This window comes from Centruroides sculpturatus, unplaced genomic scaffold (genome assembly GCF_000671375.1).
Source record: "Centruroides sculpturatus isolate CEXI.00-Female unplaced genomic scaffold, Cexi_2.0 scaffold1522, whole genome shotgun sequence".
In the NCBI taxonomy this organism is placed as follows: Eukaryota; Metazoa; Arthropoda; class Arachnida; order Scorpiones; family Buthidae; genus Centruroides; species Centruroides sculpturatus.
The window spans coordinates 143,527-151,947 of NW_019385641.1; positions in this window are offsets into that span (position 1 = coordinate 143,527).

An 8,421-nucleotide genomic window follows, 5' to 3' on the forward strand; every position below is an offset into this window, starting at 1 on the left:
ACTTTCGTGTAGCGATCTCACATGCTCGACTCAACGTGAGTAGCAACTCGCATGGTGAGATGGGAAAGCACGTGAGTTAGAACTCGAGACTACCAATTTGACGTCAGTGTGTGAGATGGTACCACGTGACACCTTCAACACGTTGGGAGTTGTAACACGAAAAACTCGAGACTAAGGCCCCTGGGGTTTCGAATTGTCACCATGTGACGAGGAGAGAACAATGGAGAGGCGACCGCAGTGAAAAAATCGATAAAACCGCGTTTTCGGGAACTTTACGGGGTCTTGGGTTTTGGTGTGTAGTGCTCACCTGTCGGGATTTGGTGCTCCCGACCGAGACACAACGAAGGCTCTTTCGACGACCTAGGAACTGGTTTCGCCAACCCGTCCACTCTAGAATCGCCGAGGTCACGTCCAGAATCGCCGAGGTTCGACTTGTCAACCGAGGACATCACTACAAGTGCTGGTGCGTGCACCGGGTTCATCGTTATCAGCGTCCACAGTGCCGAAAGCTCCCCCAGGGACCGATCGAACATTCGAACTTTCCGATTTGTGGGAACTGTTACAGAAACCCATCGTTGGATCAGAGCCGGCCCTACCATAGGGCGAACGGAGCAGCCGCTCCAGGCGCTAAATCCCAGTGGGCGCCTCAGTGGTAAAGAAAATTAAAGGGTATAAATTAGGGGCAACCAAGGGGGCGCCATAATAGGATCTCGCTCCATCTTAAAACTTGCCTCGGGCCGGCACTGCGTTGGATAGGCTCTTGCCCGACTTATTGGATTGTTGTAAGAACGATTTATGTATATTATTAAACGGTTTTATATGGTAAACCTGTCTCGGTGAGTCATTCCGCGCCCACACGACAGTATTGACCGCTCGGCTGTCGAAAACACCTCACCCCTAATCGGCTGACCTCACAGTATTCATATTAGCTCTGTGGAAGAAAAGATACATAGAATTTTCATTATTTTTGGAGATTAAAGTTTCAAGATTATATCGTTTACGTAACTCTTGAGCTTTATTACAAGTGCAAAATAGATGAAATTTAGACATGGCAACGTCACAACTTATACAGAATAGTTTAGAAAATTGATAAATATTATTATTAATCAATATAATCTCTCTATTTAGTCTCAATTGGATAAAGAATTTTTTAACATTGAAGGATAAATCAGAGCCCATATAGTCGTTAACGTTTGGATAATCTAAAATTATATTATAATAAGCAGAGTTAATACGGTACCTTACATCATAAATATCTTGAGTTAAAAATATCTCAAAAGCATTCTTAATTGAGTACTATATATTTCACACAAATCAGATTTATATATGAACGGAACTATCGAGAAACCGAACATATTAAACAAAGTTGATAATTGATAGATCCAATTTTTTCTTGACTTATCGTTGAAAGATTTTTGATATAGTATTCTCAATAGAAGAGCTGGAACCTTCTCATTGTCTCTCAATCGGCTAAGAAATTTAATATATCCTTTAATAAAAAACGGACCCAATTTAAATCTGTTCAATTCAAGATGAAGCACCGCACCAGAAACATTATAATCTAGAGAAAAAACTTTTACGCACAAATTTGTTTTGAATTATTTGTAGATTTTTAAAATAGAATAAGCTCCAAATAGGAGCAGCGTATCCAAAAGCATTTAGAATAATGGAAGAAAACAATCTAAATTGAACTTTAATGTTACGAATTTTTAATTTCGCAAATAATTTGACTAAATTGTTAATCAAAGTAGTAGATTTTGTTTTGATTTTTTTGTAATGTTTCTCAAAAGACAAAGTAGAAGCAAGCATTAAACCCAAGAATTTTATTTCTGAGACAATTAAAAGCTTTTCTTGGTTGAGATAAAATGACATGTATTTTTTTGACAATTTAGTACCATTTTGGAAAATCATAATAAAAGATTTTTTTTGGATTAATTTTCAATTTTAAATCTTCACAGTATTTTTCTAAAGCATGTATTTTTCGTCAAAGCGCAGCTGCAGTTGGTGCTAACACTACTATATCAGCAGCATATGAAATGGAATGAATTATTTGATCTTCAAAAGAGAAACCATCATTTTCATTTGTAAAGCAGTCATTCAGGTCATATAAGTAAAAGTTAAATAAATAGGGGGACCATGGGTCACCCTGTAACAACCCTCGATTTATTTTTATAGTTGGCAATATATTATTATTCTGTTTTATAATGATATCGTACTGACCAAAAAGCAAACCAACAGCACTGATCAATTTAGCATCTGCTAGACATTTAGACATTTTATTTTGTAGATTAGCTATTGGAACAGAATCATATGACTTCTCTAAGTCCAAAAAAAAAGAGCGAATACTTTATGTCTTTTCCTTTGTAATTGAAGTTGTATTAATGCCAGAAGTATAAATAGAGCTATCAGAGTGCCACCATCTTTGTTAAAAGCATATTGGGTATTATTTCTATAGTTGTTTGTAGCAGTCCATTCATTAAATTTTGTCATTAGTACATGTATATAGCTTCCGAAATCCAGATAATAGAGCGATCGGTCTATAGTTGGCTGGTTGTGTTCTATCTCCTTTTTTGAAACTCATATAAAAAATTATTTTATTCCATTCATTAGGTAGTATAGATAAATTATATAAATCATTAAATATTCTGACTAAATATTCAATCATTGGCCTCGATAGTTTTTTATTGCTAAATTTGGTATTGCATCATAACCTGGGGCATTTTTTCTTTCAATTTATTAATATGGGAGCACAAGATTTCCGAATTAAATAGTTCTTCATATGACTGAATATACAAAATATTCCTCTTGTTATATTCCTCATTTATATTCCTCTTGTTATAAATTGAATAACACTGTGAAAAAACCCTAAAATAATTATACGGTACCAAACACTATAAGGAATTATTAGATTATTAGCTGATTTTGAATTTTTACGAAATCTGTTTATAATCTTCCAAAACAGTTTGGAGTCCTTCTGTTCAATTAATGAGTCACTTAATGAAGAAAAATATTTTTTCTTTTTGGCTCTAATTATATTACTGTATATTTTTTTGTTTAATAAATATTGTGTTAAATGGTAGTTCGAATTAGTCCGGAATTTATGTAGACTTTTTTGTTTCTTAATTTTATAATAGCATTTTTTATCGAACCAAGTATTTTAAAATTTGTTAGTTGTATTATTCTTACTATTTTTAAAAAAGAATGATTGTAATACTTTCATTAGATATTCATAGTTCTTATATGAATTATTAATCTTTTCTTGTGATAACAGTTCGTTGGATTTAAAAGACAATTCTCTCAGAAATTTTTTAATATTAAACTTTGCTCTCGGTTTATTCAAAAGTTTTGAGGGTATATTAGACTGTTTCGTTAAGTTGATTGTATCCTTATTTCCTTTTAATACTAAGTTTACAGGAAAATGATCAGACATATCTAATTCCAGAATTTCCATAGATAAGCAATGATCTATCATAGCTTGAGAGCATATAACAAAATCTATAATAGATTTTCGTATGTGAGATATGAAGGTAAACTCAGCCGGATAATCGCCTTTGATTCTACCATTCAGAAGAATCAAATCGTTTTCTTGTGTAAAATTTAACAATGTATAGACATCTGTAGATACGAATTTATCTTTCGATAGTCTTTTATTTTTAATAATGTCACTATTCCCTTTATAGTTTAGATCCATAGTTTCTCCAATACGAATGTTAAGATCGCCACCGAATATCCAATAGTTTATAATATTGATCCATGGATTAATAGTTTTTTGTAATTCTTGAAAGTTTACCATTTTATCTGATGAAGGAGAGAAATAAGCTAATATTAGGCCAATTCGTGCCTCTCCCCACAATACTTGGAGATTCTGATTAATATCTATTATCAGAAATATAAAAGCGTTAGTTACATAATGAGTATATCTTACCAAATGTTTTCTTCACCAATAACATGAGACCGCCAGAACGACGCCCGAACTTACTGTCTCTCAGGGCTTTGCTAACTAATATTGCATAATCTTGTTCAAGATCTTTCTTATTTTCTTCACACAATTCGATAATCCAGGTTTTCGTAAAACCGACAACAGAATGTTGATTTATACATTTTCTTATATCAGCATTTTGAAGTTTTCTCTGTATTCCCTGTATATTCCAAAAACCAAATAGTACATTAAAGTTATCATTAGTATTAGCTTTGGTAAAGGAACAACTATTAATAGATCTATCAGACTCGACCTGAATATCTGTATTGATATTATCCTCATTATTAAAAGTCTTTTTAGCAGTATTGTCATAGAATGAAGCTTTTTCTGTATTTATCTTATTTAATTCTAAGAATTTATTCAAATTTATCCTAAAAAATTATCTAATTGAATAACTGAATCACGATTAATATCATAGGTGAATATTTTCTTATCATAAATGTAATAATCATCCCTGATGATTATTTTATTTCCTTTTACTTTTTCCTGTTTAATTATAGGCAATAAATTCTTTTGTCTGAATCTAGATCTTCTACATATATCAGTGGTAAAAAATCACTTTTCTATATCTCTCATTGTCAAAATTAGCTCTCAATTTCCAAAATTTATTTAGTATACGATTTCTACTGTATTCACAATCTACTGTTAGTTTGACCATTGGATTAGAAATGTTGTCATTTAGTCTAATTAACCTTTCTACGACGCAGTTTTCTATTTCTAATATCTCTTTAATTAATAAATTGATCAATTTCATTTATATAATCCGTATTAGAGAAAGGGAAATTTATAATAATATTATTATTTTTTGTTTTTTCATTAATCAACTTATCTATTTCAAATTCTAACGTACCTTTTATACGGCTATTATGCGTAACTAATACATCTAGTTTTTTCATTTCTTGAGTTAGATTATGTATTTCTTCTTGATATCTTTTATTCTCTTCTTTCATACGTTGTAGTTCGTTCTTAATGCCTTAGATATCGTGATTTAACTGAGAGAAATTGACCTGTATCAAATCATAAATTGATTTTAATGAATATTGTGGGTGTGATTCTACTTGAGGTTCCTTAAAAGATGAAGGTTCAAAGTATTCCGAGATTTTCGAAGATTTCAAAGCTCCTGAGTTGAATCCAGTAGATTCTTGCTCTAACTGCAAAAACTCTCCACACAATAATTCTTCCTCTAGGTATTCTGCGTTTAGCTCTTTAGCATTATCTTTACGAGGCCGACCTCGCCCCATCTTTTGCATATCAAAACGGCCTACTTCTTGTGGAGAACGGGGAAGAGGACCTGGATTAGGTTCTATTCCCGCCATTATTAAAAGGCAAATAATTAATTTTAACACTAAACAACTTGATATTTTCCACATTCTTATTAAACATATTAGATATATTATATTATTACTTTTGTAGTGTTTACATAAAGGAATTGGAAGAGAATTCTGCAAATCTTTATAAAATTAAATTTTTTTTTACTAATTAAAACACGTGTTTGATATTTTTCTGAAAGACAGAAATTTTGAAATTTTTTAAATTTCTAGCTATACTTTCATATACAGAAGAAAATAGTTACTTAAATGTTCGTAAATTAACGTATAAAATCATTTAACATCTGTTTTCTCCAGTCCGTCCGTCCCGTTGGTGTCTTCTGTCTGCCCTATGTGGTAAGTTACCAGGTCTTACGTTTCCCCCGTAAGTTTTTCATTTTTTCCCCGTAAATTTTATGGCTTATGTTTTTCTTCTGCCTATAAGACGATGTTTTTTTTTTTTCTTTTTTCCCTCTCTTGCATCCATACACGTCAAAAGATTTTATTTTAAAACTTTCAGAATATTGTAATTACAACTAAAATATTCTAGCTTTGTAAATTCTGTTGCTATAAAAATTTCAAGAATTTGTTAACCTTGATGAGCTATATGAAGAATTTTGTGAATCTAGGGATGTTAGTGTTTTAATTATCAAGGTTTCTTACTAAGTATTCTAGGCTCTAAAACCTTTATAGAAAGGGTTTTTTTCACCAACAGAAGAATAAATGAGCAGATGTCATCCAGAGCTGATCAAAGCAAAAATATAAATTGTACAATATCTCTTTCACTTGTAAGCAATTTTATTAATTTGCAAAACAGGAGGAAAAATTATTCAGCTAAGTGACAAGATAAATATTAGGAGTAAATAGCATGTAATTTAATGTAAACAATGTTCTATACAATATAATAATATGTTTGATCTGTGATAGAAAATCTTAGTTTTGATTTTTTACTGAAAAGACCTGGAAACCATTTACAATAACGGAGTGAACAGATTAGGCTTCTCCGTAGATTATAAAAATGGTTTTGGTAAAGTTTATCTCGATCAAACCCAATGTCCTTGGTCCACATTTCGGTTCCGACCTCGTAGTTCATATGTGTACATATATGATCAAGAGCGAATCTAGATTTTTCGGGGCCTAGTGCTTATTGAAGTCTAATGGGCCCTATTTACAATAAAACAAATAATGTTATAAATTAACATTATTATTACATTATTAATATTAAATAATTGCTAAGTAATTTTTTTCAACAGTACTAGAATTTTTCTTTGCTTCTTTGCAAAGCGCACCTACTTTAAACAATTGCCACTTCTTTTCCTTTTATGTCTGGCAATATAACAACTCCTACAACATCATTTGCATGGCAGAGAAAGCCAAACGGGCACTTGTCTCTTCCTGGGATGGAGTCAGAGGAGGATTTAAGACCCAAAATGCATATCCGCAATCCAGTAATAAAATAGGGGAAGGTGAGGCAAGGTGGGGCAAGATGGGGCAAGATGAGAACGTTAATGTTTGAAAAGTCATAAGATGACAACTACTTTGATGAGAACAATAATTTTTTTTTATTCTCAGCAACTACAACATTTGGTAATATATAATACAAAATTTAATTTTTGAAAAACTTTTAAAAACAAGAAAATTTAATATTTTAAAATTATATGTAAATGCACCATCTTATCCCACGGATGGGGTAAGATGGGGATATTATTTTTATATACAAGAAGGACAAATTAAAATGGTTAAACTGTCGTTTTCTTCAATATTGGCACAAGAACAGTGTGTCCATTTATCACAACGGCTTCATTTAGCCCAACTCTCTGTAGATACAGAGTATAACCCTCCACAATAGAGGCATTCTGTGTCATTTGTCTTTTGTTTCTTGTTAGGACTACCCTTGGTGAAGGGGCGTTTTGTCGTCTCTGCAGCAATAAAGTCTGCCTCCAAAAATACTTTTGGATTAATAGGCCATATTCATGGTCAACCTGGGGCTAGATGGGTACCCCATCTTGCCCCAAATGTACACTTTTCATACTGACTGCAAACACAGGTAAACTTCATTTCAAAACTAAACAATTACAGTCTTAAAGGTTACTTCGAATACCATAATATCATCATGTAAAAGGTAATGTAAAAGTTCACAATGATACTTACTTTGTAGAAACTTTTTAGCAGGCGTAAAATTAGATGAAATATTGCCGAAATATAAAAAACTGTCTTACTTCCGAACAAAGAGAGCGATTTGTACGTTCTCTTGTCCCATGATCCCTTTTGAGGTTGACATTTAGTTCCCCAAATAACAGCTAGATAAAATCACATTAACCACAAATAAACAGACGTCCCAGTCTTACCCCATGACCTTATCTTGCACCACCTTCCCCTATATATCAATAAGAGTTCCTTGTGGGATCTAAGTTACTGAGAAATGCCAAATAATTTTAGGCTTTAAAAGTATTTCGATGTATACATATTATATATGTAAGAATTGTTATATAACTTTGTATATCGTAAAGTATAAATTTAGTAAGTTATTGGAAAAAATCGTAGACCTGAAAATTCCAATTTAGGCCCAGGTGGCCCCGATTAACTATATACGAACTTCCGATGCAAACCGAAAATTACGTTATTTCAATTCAAATCTTTTCCTACGGAAGCAGTTAATGCACGACTCTATTGTTAAAAGAAAAGTATGATGTACAGGGGCAAGCCACTACTAATTTGAGGTGGAGAGCATATATTNAAAAGCTCAATTGATTTTTTTTATATTTTATATTTACGTATTCATTAAACAAATGCATTGACTTATCTTTAAAACTTTTTTTGGTTTTCGATAGAAAAACTTTGTCATTTAAAAAAAGTAAATTGCATGTTATATGTTATAGGTGAATTCTACTACGATTAAATTTTTCTTCCAGTCAAATTCATAAAATGCAACAATACAACAGTTAATGAAACAATTACAAAAAAAAAGCAATTCAAATGTAAACAATATTGATTAAATGTAATTTCTATAGTTAGAGCCACGCAAGTAAAATGTTAACGTTAAAATTAAGAAATTTAATTTATACTTTTAATGATTGCAAAGTGTTCTTCGGTTTTAACCGCACATTTCGATATTACTTTTGCATTCTAAAAATA